Raw genomic sequence first — 22,398 nt, forward strand, 5'->3', positions numbered from 1 at the left:
TCACGAATGATCCCGATCATAAGCCACTTTGCTTATCTGAGGAATATCGCTGATTTTATTTTCAACATAATTACTGTATTGCTTCTGCTGTTATCATGTTTAAGAGGAATGATCCACCTGGATTACAATTCACTCTTGATAGATTTAGTTTTGAACATTTTATGCTATGGTTTAAACAAATTGGGATGTATTTATTTATCGGTCGGACTGTTAGGTAAAAATTCTCAGAAAATGGTCGAACTTTAGCTAAATGCTAAGTTGAGCCCAATTTGGGGGGCTTTGAGGGTCAACCATTTTTATATTTTTGGAATTACTCATAGAGAAAGAAAAATTTTTCAGATTCAAAGTTATAAGCTCAAGGCTGCGATTTTAACGCTTCAATTTGGATTTTAATAGGGGATTTGAAAATTAATTAGATAATATAATTTGAGGTTTTGAGTTTTATACAATTCGATTTCACTGACCAATTTCTAACTTTTGAGTTATCATTGATAACCAATGTGGTCGATTCTACCATCCATTAATGGGATGTTTGTGCCCATGAAAAAAAAGAACTCAAAAAAAAACCTTTTTCATATTAAAAAATGGTGTTTTCGAGATGATTTGTTTTCGATAACTTCAAAAAGTTATTAGTAGAACATTCAACATTTAAGGTAAACTAATAATAAAACAGTGCGAAAAAATTCACACATGCAATTGAAAACATGCAAAGTGAGTTTTCAACATGCTTCAACAAAGTTCGGAGGTTTTTTAAGAAATTTCTAAGTAAATGAAACTTAAATATACCATTTTACAGGGAGATCATCCATATTGAAAAGTAGGATAATCTTCAACAAATATTTTCATTAGATGAAAAAGATAAAAAAAGCAGATTAATCTTTTGAAGATAAAACAATTAGGCCAAATCTATTCAATCTTCCTAAGAAATTATGGTTGTAAAAAATGTTTTTCATGAAAAGATGAATTAGCATACCAGGATTTTTTTTGAATTTTCATTGATTTAAATCTTAAAACAATAAATTTTTCGATAAAACGAAAACGATGAACAGTGAATATTCTCAATAAAAAACTTTAAAAGACTAACAAAACTAACATGGCCAAACTTGGGTCAAATTTCTTATAATGATGAATATAAAACTTTCAAAATTTCAAAAAGTCAAACGATTCATTTTGATTTATATTTTTTGTGAACCCGAGCAAGGCCGGGTAAAATCAGCTAGTTACAAATAAATTTTCACAAAATAAGATAACATATTGTATTGATAGACGCTTTCCATTGTAATCAATAAAGACTCTCATATTCATCAATGTAACATATCTACATATTATTAACCAAACCAATCCAAGTGTTTTCTTAAAGTTTCACTCACTTTTTGATTATGTACAAATTTGCCTGTATTTAAATACTCCTCCCGCTTTAAAAAGGGGCGATTTTTTTTTTTAAATTGAAGGTTTTATTTATTGTATTGAAGATTCCTTCTATTTTTAGTTGCCATAATAAGAAAAGGAGATAATGTATCCCAGTTCTTCCCTATTCTTTTTGTTTGAATATGGACTTAAGGAGGGGGGGGGGGGGAGGGTAGGGTAGGGTCTAACACTTTAAAAAAATCGATTTTTTTATTTTTTATATTCTTTTTCTTATTCAAGAATGTTGTGTCAAATTTTCAAGTCAATTCAAGCAATACTGTAGAAATTATAGGCCTTTATCTCCTCCTATCTAATACAGCAAGAAAGCAAGAGCAGAAACTTCAAACGCGTTTTTCTCGAAAGCACATTTTTAAATTCCGTGACATCGTCATTTGAAAACTTCTTATCTGATTCTTTTCAAATTTGGAACATAGTTTCTACATATAAAATACCAGACCCCAACGTTTTTCTTTTTTTTTTACTTTGGGGAGATTTTACAGATATAAAATGGCGGATTTTTTCGTGAAAAATCGTAGTTTTTACTTCAAACAGCCACAAAAATTTCATAAATTTTTTTTAAGTTAAATAAAAACGTTGGGGTCCAGAAAAACATCTATTAAAAATATTTTGCTCTGATTTTTTGACTTCGGGTGATTCTGTGCTGAGATACAGTGTCCACCGCAAATCCTGTTTTCTAAAAGGCATCCTCGAAAGTGCTCCGTCACCGGTACATTTTTCAATATTTTTCTACGAAAAAATTACTAAATGTTCTTTTAACAATGATCTGTATAATGCAAAAAAATTGAATACATTAGTTTGAACGATAGCTCTAGAAAAAAATCGTGAAAATGGTGTTTTTTTTTACCCGTTAGACCCTACCCCCCCTTAAAGAATTAAAGTCTAGATAGCGGCCGTTCCCTTTTTTGGGAACCATTCTGTTGTGATGCCATTTTCATCCCGGCGCAAAATTGTGTCAAGAAATATTAATGGCTCATCTTTTCGACTTCGACAAAATAAAAATGTTAGAAAAAGTTACATGCCATAATGCGAGAATTACAGCGCAAACAATCAAGTTGAAACGAAAGCCAGTAGTTTATTTTTATATATTGTTAATTTGAGGAAAATTCAGTGTTGAAAATATAATTTTTGTATCCACCGAAGAGGCAGAGTCGCTCAAACCGTCTGGACAACTGATAAAAAAAAATTTCACAAAAACTGTAAGAAATTTCAACATAGAAGTTACTCTAACGTATATAAAAAAGATGTCTGCTCATGTGCATATCTAAGGTTGCCAGAATTTTTTCAGCACGTATCTGGGCCGGACAAATCGGGCAATTTTTATATAAAAACCTGGCAAAATCCGGCCATTCGATTTCAAACTGACGACCATAAATTTGGGCTATATCTGGGCAAATTTTCTCAAAATCAGAAATTCCTCGACAAAAATCAAGAAAAAAAAATAAAAAAACATTTTTTAATCAAAACCAATCGATAGATTTTAAACCATATTTAAGGCTTCCAAAAAACTTTTCATGATTAGGCTGGAACAAATATCAATTTCTTCATTTGTCAACCCCCCTTCGAAATTTTCAAAAAACCCGAAGGGGGAAAACAAATAAAGTTTGAAGTATTTTTTGTAAATTTCGAAAAAAAAAATCAAATATCCGAAAGATTACAAGTCCAAAAAACTAAATTTTGGAAGATAAGAGTTATTTCACCTTTTGTATTCTTGATTATATTAAATGTTTCGAAAAAAAATATTTGATTTGTAGGTTTTGTGCAATGATACAGTATGCAATTTTGTTGCATACAAGATTTCATGCAATTTATTCCAATTTATTTATTTTTCGCATTATTTTTTATTGTCCAATGTTCCAACTCCGAGTGACAAAAGAAGGATTTGAAATTTGTTCCGGCCTTATTTTTATAAAACTTGCTCAAAAAATTTCGTTTTGGAGGTGTTTGTGTTTTTTTTTTGTTTAATTTGCCAAATAAAATGAATAAATCCGGGTAAAATCCGGGCATTCGATTTCAAATTGACGACCATAAATTTGGGCAAAATCCGGGCAAATTTTCTCAAAACTCAGAAATTCCTCAACAAAAATCAAGATAAAAAAGAAATTTTTTTTTAATCAAAACGTATTGATAGAATTTGAACCATATTTTAGACTTCAAAAAACCTTTCATGATTATTTTTATAAAACTTGCTCAAAAATTTTTGTTTTGTAGGTGTTTGTTGATGTTTTTTGTTTAATTTACCAAATAAAATGAATAAATCCGGACAAAATCCGGGCATTTTTCAATGAAATCCGGGCAACCGGGCCGGGCCGAACTGTTCTCAAATTCAGTATGGGAGAGTGGGGAATCATGGGCCACTTTTTTTCGATGATCCATAACTTCTTTATTATAAAAGATAAAATGAAAATAAAAAATGGTATGGTTTTCTACATTTTCAAGGTATCATAACGTATTTTTTTATAATTTTTAATATGTTGAATTCCCCAAGTTCTGACTGTTTGAAAAAGAGCAATATTTTTTGGATTTTGAAAAATGGTGGGGAATCGTGGGCTACCAAATCCAAATTGACCAAATAACATGCAAAGTTTATGAGTTGACCCAAAACTGTGATTTCCTAATTCATTTCGTTATTTTAGAGCAATTTAAGATGTTGAAATAAAAAAGAGAGCTGTGTATGATCGCATAGATTCCAAAACTTGGCTCGCGAACGATTTGGCAAAATTTCTTATATGGGATGGACAAAATATTTTCCATAACTCTTCATTTGGCATAAGCAAACTTTACAGATAGGAAAAACGTATTTTAAGTTCTGAATGTGTATAAAAACATAAAAATATTGATGGTTCAAGGTGTGTGGCCCACGATTCCCCACAAGTTATGATTTGCAAATTGGTTGCGTTTGTGTGACTTATTGATGTTTCATCAAAAATTCCTTTTCCACGTGAAAGATCATGACAAAACTTAGATCATAAGCGTATTAGCATATATTTATTATGCACTTTAGGTTCCCCATCGATGAAATTAGCGGGTGTTTTTTTAATTATGTAAGTAAATTTTTCTAACTTTTTTTAGCTTGATAAATAAAAGAAGCATATGATGCGTATTTCAGTCAACATCATATAGAAATATATGCTCACGCAAAGCGACGACGATGACAGTTGGTTTGAGATTTTTATCTTAACACATATTTGAGATGTTAAAAGTGGCCCACGTTCCCCCATTGCCCACGATACCCCACCTCCCCTATTTAATGCCCGGGCAAATCCGGATAAAACCGGGCAATCTGGCAACCTTAGCATATAGTTATCAGACTCCTATCTATTGAAATATGGCAGAAAATTAGTGTTCTCCTTAGCATGCGCATTTAGCCAGTCTCTTCCCTAGAAATTCGTACACAGCAAAAAAAGTGTTGGGATATTACATCAAAAACGTGCACATAACTTGAGTCGCAAATGCTACCTAATATAACATCGTTTTGATGTTAAACCTATGACCTTTATCAGATGGAATAAAATTACACTAGAAAATTTAACGTAGTAGACAAACATGGGAACATTTATTTAGAATAGAAACGATGAAATTTGTTGATACAATTCAAAGGATAATGATATTTTTGTAAATTGTCGTAGAAATTTCAGAAATGTGTACAACTCTACACTTAGTCAAGATTCATTCGAACACTTTGCTCTAGAAAAAAAAAATGCGATAGTCCAAATGACAAAATATTTATTGGAAAATCAGCATTCGCCAATGTGCTTACAAATGATACTCTGTCTATTCATAATTTCATTTCCCCGGCGATATATCTTTCACAACAATTTCTAGTAGTGTACTCCGCCGGTGGAACTATTAGCTTTTGGCTTTCCGTAGACTTGGGACTAAAAATAACTGTCCTTTCGACGCTGGATCTCGATATTGGCCTCGGATCGACATGTAAGACATGAAGAGATCTTCGGGATATTGCTCTGGGCCTAAAAAAAAGATGAATCCCAAGGTAGCGGGTATGAAAAAATATTCATTATATGACCTACTCGCCGATCCGTTTGAAAAATTCCTTTCCATACTCCTTGTACTTTTTTTCTTCGTAATAAATATCCTGGAACAAACTAATATGAAAATCAGTTAGTATCACTGGATTTGTTTAAAAATAAGAAACAAATCGATGTATCTTACCAGTAGATCGGTTGTCTCTGAGCCTCAGAAACCCTTCCGGAGTTTTTGATTTGAAAACTATTTTGTTGACAGTTATGAGCTGCTTCGATGTGATTACATTGACGACGTTATATTACATAAACAGACATGTTTAAAATTGTGTACATCGATTGGATGTAATAAACGGACGGTTGAGTAGTATCACAATAAAAAGTCATAATATTACATTTTTTGGCTAACATCTGCTCAAATTACATCGGCCAGCGTTACAATATTTTTTTCTGTGTACCCCAGCAATCACATTTAATGGATCGGTGGAAAAAGATAATTTTCTGTGAGGAGTCGCCACTAGCGCACAGAGCTGTGAAACCTCATGATCAAAGTAGCAGAGAAAACACAGAAAAATCATCAAAACATAGCACTGTGTTGTACTATGAAAAATCACGCGGACAAAAACCGGAAAAAAACTTAATTAAATTTTAATCAGGAAGAAGACACTTTGTTTAAAAAAAGTTCGTATTTCAGATCTCTTCCATTCCTAAGATATTGAAAAATGAGAAAAATTGCAAAGATATGTTCGTTTGATAAAAAAGTAATAAGGCAAATTTATGATCACTGATTACAAAAAAAAACTTCTACGTACAATATATCGATGTTAATGTTAATCTCCATTAAAATACAGTGTTGAGATGCTTCAAAATAACTTATAAGAAGATAAAGCATTAGAAAATGGAGGAAATCAGAAAAAAAATGAAATAATTAAAGCTTTCGGACGAGATCATTTAGGCCCGGCTGATTTTTTTTCATGTTTTTCGTGGACAACAAGTTCTGAAATGTTTAGTTCCGATCTCAAGATTTGGAACTTTTTTAGAATTTCACCACTGTCAGTTTTTTCGACTTACCCTCTGTGAAAAGAAATTATAAAACGAGCAGATCAGCTTTCCAGATTTCCAGGGCATCCGTTTTTGAATTTGAAACTAGGTATCCTAATTGTCCTAACTTTACAAACGTGTTTTTTTACAAACTAGAGCTGGTTAGAAGTGTTTAGGAATTGAAAAGGCAGCCACTGAAAGGATAGAAGCCTCAATTCTGCTCAAATACATGTAAAATTTTTCCCATTTTTCATTAACATATGAGCCATTTCCAAAATGTGGTCGTGAAGTATTAACTTATGATAATACGATCGTAACCTGAAGAAATGACAGTCAAATTTTTGAAAACATTTCAATAGATGTTTGAATTTCGAAATTATCGAAAATTTTTAGTGAGTTTAAATAATAATCAAACAAAAGCTTATCCTCGAGTAGCTCGAAACGTATACATATAACTAGTAAATTCTGCTTGATTTTTATTAGAACTCACCGGACATCATCGATAATTTCGAAGTACAAACATTAGCGATGATAATACCAAAACCGCAATTAATATAAGTGTGTCCGCTTGCTTGTATGACTATCTCTCATAGGGCGTTACCATATTTGCCATAGTTACTACAGGAATTGTTTTATTTTCAGAATAAACAAGAATGAGCGCCAAGGATAGGCATGAAGTAAACATGAAAAGTTAGGCTGGTTGATTTTATGAGGTTTTAATTCATATTAAGATTAGTTTTTTTCACCAAAGTAAAAATAATTGTCTGATTGAGCGATTCTATGTGCGTGCTTGTCTTGATGAATCGAGTGTGAGTAGTGCGAAAAACAATGGAATTTTATATTATGCTTTCCAGAACTTTTCAACACGTTTTCGGGCCTGGCAATTTTTTTTTAAACGGGTGAAAAGCCGTGCATTCAATTTGAAATTTTCAAATACAAAAAACCATGTATTATCCGGACAAATTAGAGCAAAATGTATCCATTATTCGGACATAATCAGGAAAACATAGAAGAAACTTGAACCTTTAAATTTTCTTCGAAGCACATCAAATTATGTTCAATGCTTCAAAAATTTTTTTTAATAATTTTGATGAAAACAATTATGAAATATTCGTTTTTGGATAAGAAATTAAAACAAATAATTACTCAATTTGATTTTTTGGTAAATTCAGTAAATTATGTGAATACACCCGGACAAAATCCGGACCGTTTTATTAAAATCCGGGTATCCGGGCTGATACGCACTCGCCTCGATATTTTCCTTGAATATTTGGGCACGCCCGGATAAAACCGGGAAATTTGGAATGCTATACGTTCTAAAAACCGTAGATGTTTATAAAATTTTGAAATCGATTAAAAAAATATATAAAATTGTTTGATAAACATAAGAAAAAATAGCTAAATTGAAAATCATTATCATTGTTTTGAAGGCAAAGGTAAAATTGGATTCTTGATAATAAAAAAATCATAAGAATAGTTTGATTTCAATATAGCTGTTTGGTTTGGTTGGAACATCTGAGAAGTTTTTAATATTATTAAAAATTATCTTTTTCATTCCATTGAAATAATTCAAAGGATTTTTATTCAACAGTTGAGGAATGAAAATGTTATGACCAGTCATTTGATCAATTCACTAGTATCAATTTCAATTTACAGTTGAATTTATCTATAATCTGAAAGATTTCATGTCACCCTAACCTGATTCGTTTCAGTACCGCCATCTGATAGAAATAAAAATGGTTTTAAATAAAAACAACAGATGGCAGATTTGTATCTCTCTAGCGGAAAACTACGCAGGAGGTGCTTAAAGAAATCCATTGTGGCTTCAGCAGTTTTTGTAAACTTCTAAACTTCAAATGATTGAATAGAGCAAAAAACATAAGATTTAACCAAATCTAATTTCTCATCAGGCTGATTTTAACATTAGGTAAAAAAACTCCGGAAATATACGTAACCACTCTCGTCAAGTAGTTCACACAAATCTCTAAGCGAAAACGGCTCACGGCCAAGAAGCCAAAAGCGCCTTCGGTGGCTGTGTGCCAGTGTTTATGTATGACATGGTCGACAGACACTATTAATTTTGTTAACACCAGCCAAACCACGCGACGACGACGATGCTCCTTCAACCTACTTAGGAAGGACTTCTTTTTCAACCTACAGCAGCAAGTTAAGAAGGATATCGCTGCTTTACTTTTCGTGGAAACTCAAACACCTTTCGAGGAGCTGACTTTCTGTCCGCCTTCAGCGCCCGTTTCATGAGCCAGGTTTAGATACCTTCGGATTCAGTTTCACTCACCCTGTGATTTTAAGTTACCTTTCTCAAAGTCCATTAAATGACACGAAGAAAGCTTGAAGCACCAGCTAAAGATACACCCGGAACAGGGTAGTGCCCATTGATTCCACCAATTCTTTGCCCTCTGTGTTTCGGAACGTTTGTTGGGTTAAGAAATTGGGAATACAGAGGGAAACCTTCGAAAATAAAAAGGCCTGCTAGGAGCTTGAGGAAAACCTTCGACGCTTTTCGGGTGTTATTCGATTCAGAGAAAGTGGTTCAATTATTCATGATAATCTGGATCCACTCGTCTCGACTAGAGACTGAACGGAAGCTATCGCCTGTAGAGTGATTACAATCGAGGGCGTTCATTGTTTTGGATGGAGAACTGATTTCGGTCCTATTTGGTCTGACAGCCGCACCGGTTTGGATTAGCATAAAGATGCTGTTCCTGCTAGGATCGGCTGTGAGCAAGATAGAATGGTTGGGTTAGATTTAGTGCCTATATTAATTATCTAATTTGGTTCGGCTCAGACTCGACCGTGCAGTAGTGGGTGGAAACGAGCTGATGATTTTATGGAAATGGGAAACTAATTCCTTAATTTCAGACGACATTGTTTAGGATCGATGAGAGCAGCTCTCTAATGTTCGGTGATTTCACAATTGACGGGTTTTGGTAATTGAAAAGCATCCCTGAAAGACTCTTCAAAAATAGAAATGATTTCTTTAAGAAATCTGGCGACTTTTAATCGTTTTCAGATATCCCAAAAATTTAAAATTTATAATGCTATGTGGGGTGATTTGCCAATCGTTGTTCCCCTACCCATTGATAAACGGAATGATTTGAATTGTCAATATTTCAGTTGCTTTTCAACTTTTTCCCAAAAATAATACTGAATCGTGTTAATTGGAATGATTACTGATGAGTTGTGCGATTTTTTCAACTGTAAATTTTGCATCTAACGACAGTTTTTTTTTTTTTTTTCGCGCGATTTTTGTGCTAATTGTCAAACAAAACCTTAAAATTCCTTCTACTGCAAATAAGGTATTTTGTCACAAACGTATGAAACGTTTGTTGGACAATTGTAACACCATGATTATGGAATAATAATAATGATCCATACACAACCCAACAAATTATCGGATCGTGCAACAATTGGTCCCCAGCTAACAAGGAATCGTAACAAAAATGATAACTTAAGTCGTTTAGAATGGTGTTGCGAATCGCTAATCCAACTGTATAGTTGAAAGATCGTATAAAATGTCGTCTGAAATCAGTTTCAATCGGGTTTGATAGATGTCTGCCGTTTTTGTAAATTTTGAAATTATTTTGCTCTCGTGCGGGCTTTAACCCTCATCCGCATTAGATTTCATTACCCTAATCAGCACTAAGAGTGTCAATTTGACACCATCAGCTCAAATCGTTATAACTTTTGGCGTGTTAAACCGATTTAAACAAAACTTACATCAAAAGAAACCTTGTAATGTCAGTGAAATATGTTTAGAACATTATATACAGCTAAAGTTACAAGTTTTCTCGTTATTCAGCATGAAAGAAAAAAAATCCGAAAAAACATGCCTCAGCAAAACTGCTGTAGTTCATATGTTACACGTCCAACAGAATATTTGCCTTATGCATATGAAAGCTGAAGTTAATGCCTACATCATGAAGACAAGAAATATTTTTTAAATTTATTTTAATGAAATGGCCACAAAAAGTTCAAAAAAGTGGTCTAAAAAACCTACTTTTCATTCGATTGCTAGTAAATACTGTTTGAGCGATGGTAGAGTGTTTTAAAAAACATGACTACAAACTTTATTGAAATTCTAACGTTTTGCTGTGTTTAGATTTTCGATGCAACAAAAATTGAATTTACTGGAATTTTTCAAAGTTGGCTACTTTGCGCGATTTTTTCACTAATTGAAATTTCATCTGTTTTTGTGGTCCTCCGTCAGGTTGTACCCGGATTTTCAGTGCTTTCTCGCCGTTTGAAGCAATCAAAACTATATCCATTGAAAAGGGAATTTAATCTACATTCTAGTGAGGTGCAACAATTTACGCTGTGAGATTTCACAAAAAAATGAAAATTATAAACGTAAAATCATTCCTGAATTTCTAAAACTACAAGCAGCGCGTCCAGCAAAACGTGTTTGTTTGCTCTCCGAGTAGGTATGGTGGGTGGTGATTTGGGCAGAGAGCGAAGCCGACAGACGAAATAATGATGCGTGTCGTGCGTTTCTTGGTTGAAAATTTTCTATTGGCAGTAGTTCTCGTTTCCTAGTCACGACACGCATCACTATTTCGTCTGTCGGCTTCGCTTTCTGCCCAAATCACCACCCACCATACCTACTCGGAGAGCAAACAAACACGTTTTGCTGGACGCGCTGCTTGTAGTTTTAGAAATTCAGGAATGATTTTACGTTTATAATTTTCATATTTTTGTGAAATCTCACAGCGTAAATTGTTGCACCTCACTAGAATGTAGATTAAATTCCCTTTTCAATGGATATAGTTTTGATTGCTTCAAACGGCGAGAAAGCACTGAAAATCCGGGTACAACCTGACGGAGGACCACAAAAACAGATGAAATTTCAATTAGTGAAAAAATCGCGCAAAGTAGCCAACTTTGAAAAATTCCAGTAAATTCAATTTTTGTTGCATCGAAAATCTAAAGACAGCAAAATGTTAGAATTTTAATAAAGTTTGTAGTCATGTTTTTTAAAACACTCTACCATCGCTCAAACAGTATTTACTAGTAATCGAATGAAAAGTAGGTTTTTTAGACCACTTTTTTGAACTTTTTGTGACCATTTCATTAAAATAAATTTAAAAAAATATTTCTTGTCTTCATGATGTAGGCATTAACTTCAGCTTTCATATGCATAAGGCAAATATTCTTTTGGACGTGTAACATATGAACTACAGCAGTTTTCGTGAGGCATGTTTTTTCGGATTTTTTTTCTTTCATGCTGAATAACGAGAAAACTTGTAACTTCAGCTGTATATAATGTTCTAAACATATTTTACTGACATTACAAGGTTTCTATTGGTATAAGTTTTTTATGATGTTCATAATAATTCAAACGACTTAAATAGATTTTGCTTTTGTGGTGTCAAAATGACACCCAAAGTCGGAAAAGGGAGTTTTTTTGTCCAGGCTTCCAGGGTTCGTCCATAAAAAAAGTAAAGATGCAATATTGAAGAACTTTTGAATTCATTTAGGGTCCCGAAGAAATTTTTGTATTTTGAAGCTTCTGAAAAAAGTTACAAGCCTTCAAACTTGCGATGGTGTCAAAATGACACCCTAATGCGGATGAGGGTTAAGTGAGAAAATCAGATGGGAATTGAGTAGGGTAAATGATCTTGAGCGGAACTAGTCAAAATCTGATCTTGAGCGGAACCATTTACTTTTTTCAAGTTCTAGGCAATGATTTTTTATGAATCTTACCAAATTGTTGAAAAAACACTTTTTCAAGATCTTTTCATACAAACATTGACATTTTTGCTAAAATTTATTAACTGAAATAATGTTATTAGAGGATTTAAAAACATACGCATTTCTGCTGCAATTTTCATCAATCTACGCTGACTTTGAACGTCAATTTATGTCACCCTTGATCGTTGTAAACTGATTCTCAATGATTAAAATGGTAGAAAAACTCATAAAAAAGCATTATTCGGGTTTTTGTATCAAGTTTTCCATCAGAATATCAATTAATAGCGTAGTTTCTAAAAGTAAAATATGATCTTGAGTGGAACCATCTTTGATCTTGAGCGGAACTACTAGCTTCCGAAATAAACCGCTAGGTGCGCTGCCTTATGCCTAATGTCTCACACGCAGTTTTTACCCCTGAATGTATGCAGCACATTTGTATATATCTTATTCTATCAGCTTTAGGGAAAGCAAAATGTAAAATTAAGTTCGAATTGAACAAAAACTAATTAATTGGTGTCACAGCGTACCAAACAACCCACACAAAAAGTTTAATTTACTGGTGTTCAAGAAATGTGTTTTTGAATCTTTCTTTCAGAGGCACAACGAGAAGGAGAAGAAAAGCTTTCATACATATTTTTGGCATAATTCGAGAACTAATGAAGCCAATAAAGTTTAGTCATTATTTCAGAATAAGAATCAATCTTCATTGCCATTACTATTCGTACTTTATGAAGTAGCTTTCTTTTAAAGAGATTGTTTTAGATGTTCACATTCCAATTTAAAACGATGTACTATCTAATAAACAAAAATTTAAATTGTTTTTTATACACATTCTTTTAGTTTTACAAAGTGTAGCAATGCACACCGGGTTAGCTATTTTATAATACTTTACGATTCAACTGGTGATCTGGTGTTGAAAACCTATCCGATTCCCTTGTGTTTGACTTTACACTTGAGCTCGAACTGGAAATCGGTTTGAGAAATAATTGTTTTATTAACCTTCCCATGCCGTTCGCAAAATATCCGTTTCGGGGGAATTTGAGTTGTAGTTTGATTCCGTTCTCCTGGCTGTAAATGTTAACCGATTTTGATGATATTATATTCATTGAGTAGGTAATTTGTTGTTATTACTCAAAATTTTAAAATAAAGTCGATATGTATTACCAAGTTATCAGAAACTGGTTCAGAAAGTAAAAAGTCCGAAAAATCAATTTTATTTTTAAAATGCTCATAACTTTTGACAGCTTTTCTGTATTTAAGTGTTTCATTGATGTTTGAAATCGTCAAGAATCCATCTATCCCACAATGTATAGATATGTTGGGGTCCAATGAAAGTTTTGACCGCTATCTCAGATCTTCCGGTAGAAAAAAATCTAACTTTAAAAAAACGATATCCAATTTTTGCTTTGCTTAGCTGTATTTAATTTCCCAATGAATCGATTTTCAAAACTCAAATTTCAATTTTTTGACGTTAATTTGATCATTATTTTCATAGAACATACTTGGTCTGTCAAAATTCCTAGTTCTTCAGTATATTGGAATGATGATAATGAGATTTTAAATGTGCGCTTCGGGTCATATTGACCCGAACGGCATGGGAAGGTTAATTGAGATAAATAATTAATTTTTCCATAAATTTTTAAAATAAATAAATGTTAACGTGATTCATAAGAAACTGGAATTTGTTATGAACTTTATTCTATGAATAAGTTGCTTACAGCAAGGTTGTCGAAATCACAGTAAAATCTGTTATTTCACAAAATTTTGAGGAAACTTTTATCACAGCATCTGTGTCACAGAACACGATATTTTGAAATATTTACAGATTTCACAGAATTTTTTAATTCCGAATGGATTTCCATAATTATAATTTTTTTGGTCAATATAAAATTAAGGTTTCTTACTTTGAATTTGAAAACTATGAAAAGATTTCCAACGTAAACTGATTTTTCCCAACTAAAATATGAAAATGACCCAATTTATCATGAATTTCCAATAAAATTAAAGGAATTAAGGGAATATGGATTAAAAAATATAAGAGTTTTTTCTCAAAAACATTGATTTAGAGCAATGTACAGTTTTTATTTGCCAAATCTGTTATTCAATGCATTTTCTTTTGTATTACTAACTTGGGCGTTACCTTCAAAAGTTGTTCGGGGCAGTATGATCCTAAACACGCACATCCAAAAAATCAATCAAATGTACTAACGAATTCTATTTTTGAGATTGAGAAAACTAAAATTTGAGTTTAGAGAATCGATTCTTTCAAAATAGAATACAGTGCATCAATGGGAAAATTGGACTTTTTTTAAGCAAGAAATAAATTTGAACGGATATTTTGAGAACAGCTTTGGAACGCTAAGTTTCTTTTTTTCACGTAAAAACATTAATTTTTAAACTTTAAAATCTTCAAAGATGAAATTTAATTGAAGTTTTCAAAGTAACACAAGAATAAGGAATAAGAGCTATTAAAGTTGTTGACAGAAGAAAATGGTTCCGCTCAAGATCATATTTTAGTTCCGCTCAAGATCAGCGTGGTTCCGCTCAAGATCAGAATTCTTACTTCAGTAAAACAGCTCTAGAGTTATAAGGATTTACTCTAAAATATTCAAAAAATCATCATTAGAAAGCAGAAACCAAGATCTATCCGCTGAACTGAAAAAAAATTTGTTCGGATATAACCCAAAGCCATACCGGTTGATCAACTATTCCGAGTTGCGTCGAATTGAGCCATTTAGTTCCGCTCAAGATCATTTACCCTAATATTGACCAATGAAGGACAGGAAAATATTGTGGCTGACAACGAATTGATGGCTATGAGAGCAAAATCTAGCGCTCTCTTGCATTCTTCTGATAAGTACGAATAAGGTATCGAATAGCACCCAATAAGTGTAGTTTGCTTGAATCTATACAACTTGTGTATAACTAAAGAACAAATCGAGTAAATGAGCCAAAATTGGCAAAAGAGGATATTCGGGCACGATAAATGTTTCCCAAATCTTTGGTATCCTTCTTCCCTCCCAATGGGTAGATAGGCAGAGGGAGGGGGCTCCTTTACATTTTTTTACATAACTCGAAAGCTATTCAAGTAAATAGAACCAAATTTGACACGGGAGGGTATCTGAGTACAAGAAATATTTATATGATTGTTTTCCACCCCTAGATTTTTCATCGCAAAGATAGATTGGGAGGATTGGGCATCCCTACAAATTTTTTGGCATATTTCAAGAACAGTTAGAGCAAAGTTGGCATGGAAGGGTATTTGAGAACAAAACAGGTTCTTATTGATATTTGGTATCACACTATCCTTCCAATTGGGTAATATGAAAGGAAAATTTGGCATGCGAGGGTATGTGATACGAGAAATAGTTATATGATATTTCAATGTATTATTTTTTCACAACTCGAGAACTTATCTAAGAAATGTAACCAAATTTAAACATGGAAAAAGTTTTAAGCACGAGAAATGGTTCTATTATTATTTGAGACACTACCCTTATTTCAGTGAGTATATAGAATGTAAAGGGGACCTAAAACAATTTTTTTGGCAAAGCTTGAGAATTAATCAAGGGAATAGAACCAAATTTGCCATACGAAACTATTAGGATACGAGATATGTTTCTATGATATGAAAGGGTTTTTTGGGTACAAAAGTGGGTATGATTATTAGAAACGTGTTCATGTTGGGTATGATTATTAGTAACGTATTTCAAGTAGTGAGGGATGAGGAGGGCTCCCATACAACGTGTTAAAATAAATAAAGCATAAATAAAGCACTTATCAATCAGAAAGATTAAAATAAGAGTGGTTTTTTTGCGTAAAAATAAAAAAAACTATATTTAAATAATTTTTATAATGTTCTATTATTTTCAGAAGGTGTAGCAAAGCACACCGGGTCAGCTAATATTTGTATATTATCGACAAGATCCTAATCTTTGATTATTAAGGCCGGAACAAATTTCAAATCCTTCTTTTGTCACTCGGAGTTGGAACATTGCGAGGGGAGGGACAATAAAAATAATGCGAAAAACAAATAAATTGGAATAAATTTCACAGCAGCTTGTATGCAACAAAATTGCATACTATATTGTTGCACAAAACCTATTAATCAAGTAATGGGTTTGCGGTGACAAAAGAAGAAATTGATATTTGTTCCAGTCTAATTCTTTTTTGTGGAAATATCATTTTTCTAACAGATCTGTGATTATTCTCCCAGCAGGTACATGGTCAGATCAGATCCTTTCAAGATAAATTTTTCATTAACAGAACCGGTCCAGTAGAAAAGCAAAGAACGGGTCATCGGGAGGAAAAGTTATCATCTCACGAGAATGTCCCCGCATTATTAGTCCCAAACAGCTTGAGGGCAGAACAATGTCAACATACGGCAGGTAGAAGTTAACAAGAAACCCGGTACGGAAAAATAATCCAGCAAAAACTCAGTCTCATTATTGAGATTAATCCCCCTCAAGCCATTTGACCATTGCTTTCATTAGTCCTAGTCCTGAAGCTCCAGAATATCTAAAAAAAAAAACGGAAAAAGTGTTACCCCCAATAAAAAGGACAAGATAATAATCTGACCAAACCTCATCATCGGAATTATGACCTCCACATAGTGTTTTTGTGAACCTTGTAGCCATTCGGAAAATCCAGTTCCTTCAATTGTTTCACGGATTATCACCCAGAATCTTGGGATAATTAAATAGTGAAAAGGGTTCTCCAGAATGTTTAACACTGGCAGCTCAATTTATGACCCCTGCTGACTGCTGAGTGAAAAAATAAAACAGGAAAACAAATGATTATGCTTCTATCTAATTGAATAGAACATTCTTGAGCGTATTTCCGGCCAGGATGAAAAACCCAATGTTGCGAGGATAATAATTTTCAACAGATGGAATTTCGACTCTCCAACTACCCCAATCTTAAGGCAGGGGTCGATTTCACCCTGCCACCCAATGATGCTGGGGAGAAAGATTAACGAAAAGAGAACTTTTGTGCTCCCCGAAAAAAGCCGGAAATGAGCTTGAAAGAATTTTCCCGACTGGCAATAAACAACCTAGCGACTGCTGTGGGCTGTTTGAGAGCTAAACGAATACCGTAAACCGGGGTAATATTGATCACTTTTTTTTTAAAAATATTTTTCGATTATTTTTTCTGTCAAGGGGTATGTGGCATGTTTCATATTTTAAAAATCAGTACTTAACTCCAATGAACGTAAAACATGATGGAAGAAATTTATTAGACCATTTTAAATTTGATTAAAAATCGATTTCATCTCTGTATTGAATTTGAAGCTTTGGGGTTATATTGATCAGTCTCTATTTTGGCGGTTTTCATGAGTTTTCTCGATCTTAAAGGATACAAAACACCTTCATATTATTTACAAATGCTAGTATATAAATTTTATCTTGCTTTTTAACGTTTTCTTTTAAAAACATTTATAATTGAAAAAAGTACTATTATGCTGCATAAATTTAGGGGTAAAAAAAACATGAAATTTTTCCTTAACATATCCCTCGAGGCCCTCCCACTATTCAAATTTTCATTTTTTTCTTCAAAGATAACCATTTGATAGGGTTTCTATCCATTTGTCCAATACGGGCTTACTCTTGGAAAATGTCCTTAATTTCTAAATATCAAAAATTTATCACTAACAGATTATAAAAATAGCACTATAACTATACATACACAAAGAAAAAAAGTAGTTCTTTCACATTTAACAAACCGTTTGCTTCTAAATGCTTTTTGGTTTCATCAGGAGAGCTGTTTATTTGCAAGCCGTGGAAAAAGTAGATATTTTGAGATTTTGAAATTTCATTTTTACTAACAGAAAACAATTATAAATACAAACCAAATTTTATCTATTTGATACTCAATTCATAGGCTTTCAAACGTAGAAAACAGTTTTCAAAAATTCAAACTATAGACTGAGTTATTTATGATAATGTGCAAGGATGTATTGTTGGTCAAAGATACCCCGGTGATCAAAGTTACCTCGTTTTACGGTACTTAAAATACAATGGTAGTTGACTGATGCTAGTTTTTGCATCGAGTTTTACTCGCAAAACTAATTGAAGCTTAATTTTTAAATTTATCTGTTGAAATTATTCCTGAAGAAATAAGTATGATTGTGTAGCCGATTATTGCGAGCGTAGCATTATCTCAGCTAGTAGGCCATTCCGAATGGATAATCTCCCTCCATAGTCCTCTCTACAGGATTCTGTAAGATTCTGGCCCATTGTTGTACGTAAGTTCGCGGCAAGATTTGTATGGAAATTTCAAATTTATTTATTTGTATACTTATCAAAACATCGTTTGGTTGTTTTTACTGCTAAAGAAAGCAATACAAATTTTGGTAGCGATTCATTGAGTCTTGAATAAGCGCAACGTGTGTTGGTTTTTGATTTGATTTGATTTTTGACCAGAGATGTACTGAAAGTTAAAAAAAACTTCACTTTGGATTTTAAAAATATTTCTTGGACCTTTCAATACATTTCATGTAAGGAGCTCCTTCGGCACAAAAACTACTCATTTAGCTTTTTATCACTACACCACAGTTTTCACTTAATGGCACCGTTTCCAGATCCAACCAAAACAGAGTATTAACTTTGTGGGACCTGTTTGCTGGAAACCTGCCAGGTGCCGCTAAAGAGATCGTTTTGCTGATAATTATGAGAACTCTCAAAATATCCCCCAGAAGTGGTTCAAATGTTTAACGCACGATTTCACCACCGTATTCTGTTTATTTTATCGAGGGACAGCTTTTCTACCTTGTAGAAATGAAGTCAGGCCTTTCTATTAGTCAAAAAAAATCAACTTTTAAATCCCTTCTTCTATTTAAATTTTCGGATTGCGCCTGATAATACCTCCCTCTTCACTAACTTTATGGAATGAATCATTTTATCTTGTATTCCAATTTTAGCTCATTGTTGGATCTTCTAGGACTTTGCAAGATTTTTTCGATCCTGTCCAAAAAAGCTTTTCAATTAATTTCTGTATATAGAGTTATCTCAAAAACCATTTGACAGACACCAAATTTTGCTACTGAAAGTTTCAATTATTTTCCATCCATGCAATCTAAAGTTATTCACAATACAAATTGTTGGATTTTTTCGAATTCACTCTTTAGTAGTAAATATAAAACGTTGCATTCAAGGTTAACAAAATCAATACCTTATGCTTAACCTTGCCCAGTTGCCCGGATTTCGATAAAAAAAAGCTCGGATTTCGACCGGATTTCAGTATTGATGTATGCAAAGTCTAACATCAACTTAAATCGAGTTATGATATTATTTATGTTTGCATCCAAAAACGATTTTTTGGAGCCATTTTTATCTGAATAATCATGAACGGTTTTTTTGGAAGCATCCAGGAAAAATTCTGGCCATTATTCCTCATAGCAAAGAAACTCAAATGGAATCATACAAATTTGTCGCTTTGAGGAACTCTTAAACATTCTTAAGGTTTACTAAATCATTTTTTAAATCATTTTATTTGAATCCAAAACAAAAGAAAGGACAAAGATAGAATAACTAGGACAAGGACAATGACTAGGACTACAATAAGGATTAGAAGAAGAACTAGGACTAGGACAAGGATAAGGACTAGGACAAGGACTAGGACAAGGACTAGGACAAGGACTAGGACAAGGACTAGGACAAGGACTTGGACAAGGACTAGGACAAGGACTAGGACAAGGACTAGGACAAGGACTAGGACAAGGACTAGGACAAGGACTAGGACAAGGACTAGGACAAGGACTAGGACAAGGACTAGGACAAGGACTAGGACAAGGACTAGGACAAGGACTAGGACAAGGACTAGGACAAGGACTAGGACAAGGACTAGGACAAGGACTAGGACAAGGACTAGGACAAGGACTAGGACAAGGACTAGGACAAGGACTAGGACAAGGACACACATGTTAGACGATTTCATTTAATTGAAATTCGTTTATTTGAAAGGGTTCCATGCGCAATTTCGATTAGGCGCTCTTATACATGTTATGATTAATATATCATATAACTCCAAACATTTCGAGTAATCACAAGTATTTTTCCGAAAACGAAAAGGGGCTTATAATTTTTGTTGAAAAATTTCATTCTGTTGAAGATCTCAGGGAAAGTTTCTAATGGTTTGTTAATTTGAAAGAGGATATGATTAATATGTTGAAATTAACTGGACTATCTACAAAATACACTATGTTTTGATGAATTTTTCACAACGGCGTACAAATTCAGTTTCACAAGATAATTGAATCATAATCTACCACAAAAGCCGAGCCAAGGAATTTACGAAAAGAAAAATATGTTGGTCGGAAAACTTTACGAAATTGGTTTAAGAGAACAGTCTGACTGAAATATACATACATTCGCCTATTTAATTCCCCAGCACATGGTCGAAATAGTGCTGTCAGGAAACTTTTCCCATCGTCAATCAACCATGCACAAGTTATCTGACAAGGAATGTGCGCGTTCGCTCGATCGAACAAACCCGAAATTCAATTTTCCCCATCATTCACACCCAACAACTAGCAACAACCAGTTTGTACTCTAATACATATCGACATATATGGTGAACTCTCAACTCTCTCAAGGAAGTGGAGTTTTGCAAGTTTGCTCGTAGAAAGTTTCCTCATCACGTTTTACCCAAATGTTTTGATGATGCTTCAAAGATTGTGTTCATGTTATCTTGAAATTGATTGAACCATATAATTTCAAATATTGATCTACTACTGTATCATAGTCCGACTCATCAAATTGAAATCGAACACATTATAGTTTGTTCTGGTTCAGAAAATTAACGGTTCCATCGAAGGAAAGTTTTGTCCACCTGTAGAACGTTTCGATGTACGATTTCGTGCGCTGGATGCCAAATCGGTGGAAATGGACAGGGAAAAAAGGCTCCAGTCAGGCTCAGGCACATGGAAAAAATCAAATTTTCCTAGTAAATGAAAGGTAAAGGAAGAAAAAAAAACAACCTTTCTCGGAAGAAGAGCTGTCCTATACGTCTTCTTCTTCTTCTTTTGGTTGTGAGGTTTGTCGGAAAGATTTTTGCACGGATTTTTCCGGAACCCTCAGTTCGATGGCACGGGAAGAAGAAAAAAAGACAAACAATCAACAACGCTTGAAATCGCATTAAGAATCGAGTTATCCGAAGATCGGAAATTAATCCCAGGCACGGGAAGGCTTTAACGAGTTGAGTAGAACAGGGTTTTTTTTCCTCCGAATAGCTAGCGAGGCTATTGACAGGGAAGAGTTCAGCTAGAACTAGGATGTTTGCAACATTAATGAATCTGGGAATTGGCTTTTTTCGTGATATTTGGCAATTCTTGTCGAACCTTGAGAACACATAAGTATCTAGCTGACCGAAATAAATTACATAATTTGACCCACACAGAGTTTTCTTGCTTTATCATGATAAAATATAATGGTTTTTGTATTAGATTCTTAAAAGAATTTGATGTTTATGAAGAAATAAGACAATTTAAAAATAAAACTGACGTTCTTACGTAGAACGTACAGCAGTATAAAGCTTAGTGCATTAAGAAATGGGAAAGTTACGAATGCGTGTATCTCAAAAACCATTCGATTGATCGAAATACTTTCTATGAAAGAAATGAAGGTTGCATGAAAAAATTAAACAAGAATTATTTATCGGTTTTTGTATGAAAAATATCTACTATATTCTTGGTATCTCCCATCGGCAGGCGCACACTTTGTTCAGTCATGATATTGATCCGTTTTTCCAACTTATTCTTCGACTTAGGGTAAATGATCTTGAGCGGAACTAGTCAAAATCTGATCTTGAGCGGAACCATTTACTTTTCCTAAGATTTAGGCAATGATTGCTTATGAATCTTATCAAATTGTTGAAAAAACACTTTTTCAAGATCTTTTCATACAAGCATTGACATTTTTTCTAAAATTTATTAACTGAAATTATGTTATTAGAAGATTTAAAAACATATCCATTTCTACTGCAATTTTCATCAATCTACGCTGACTTTGAACGTCAATTTTTGTCACCCTTGACCGTTGTAAACTGATTCTAAATGAATAAAAAGGTAGAAAAATTCATAAAAAAGCATTACTCAGGTTTTTGTAACAAGTTTTCCATCAAAATATCAATTAATGGCGCAGTTTTTAAAAGTAAAATATGATCTTGAGTGGAACCATCTTTGATCTTGAGCGGAACTACTAGATTCCGAAATAAACCGCTAGGTGCGCTCTCTTATGCCTAA

The 22,398-nt window shown here is 33.4% G+C and overlaps 1 protein-coding gene across 4 annotated transcripts in view; it reads left to right on the forward strand.

The window, feature by feature from the left end:
- Positions 1–22,398, forward strand: part of LOC129755058 (transient receptor potential cation channel trpm) — a 423,280-nt gene that overhangs the window by 118,463 nt on the left and 282,419 nt on the right. The window lies entirely within an intron of this gene.

Source organism: Uranotaenia lowii, chromosome 3 (genome assembly GCF_029784155.1).
Source record: "Uranotaenia lowii strain MFRU-FL chromosome 3, ASM2978415v1, whole genome shotgun sequence".
Classification (NCBI taxonomy): Eukaryota; Metazoa; Arthropoda; class Insecta; order Diptera; family Culicidae; genus Uranotaenia; species Uranotaenia lowii.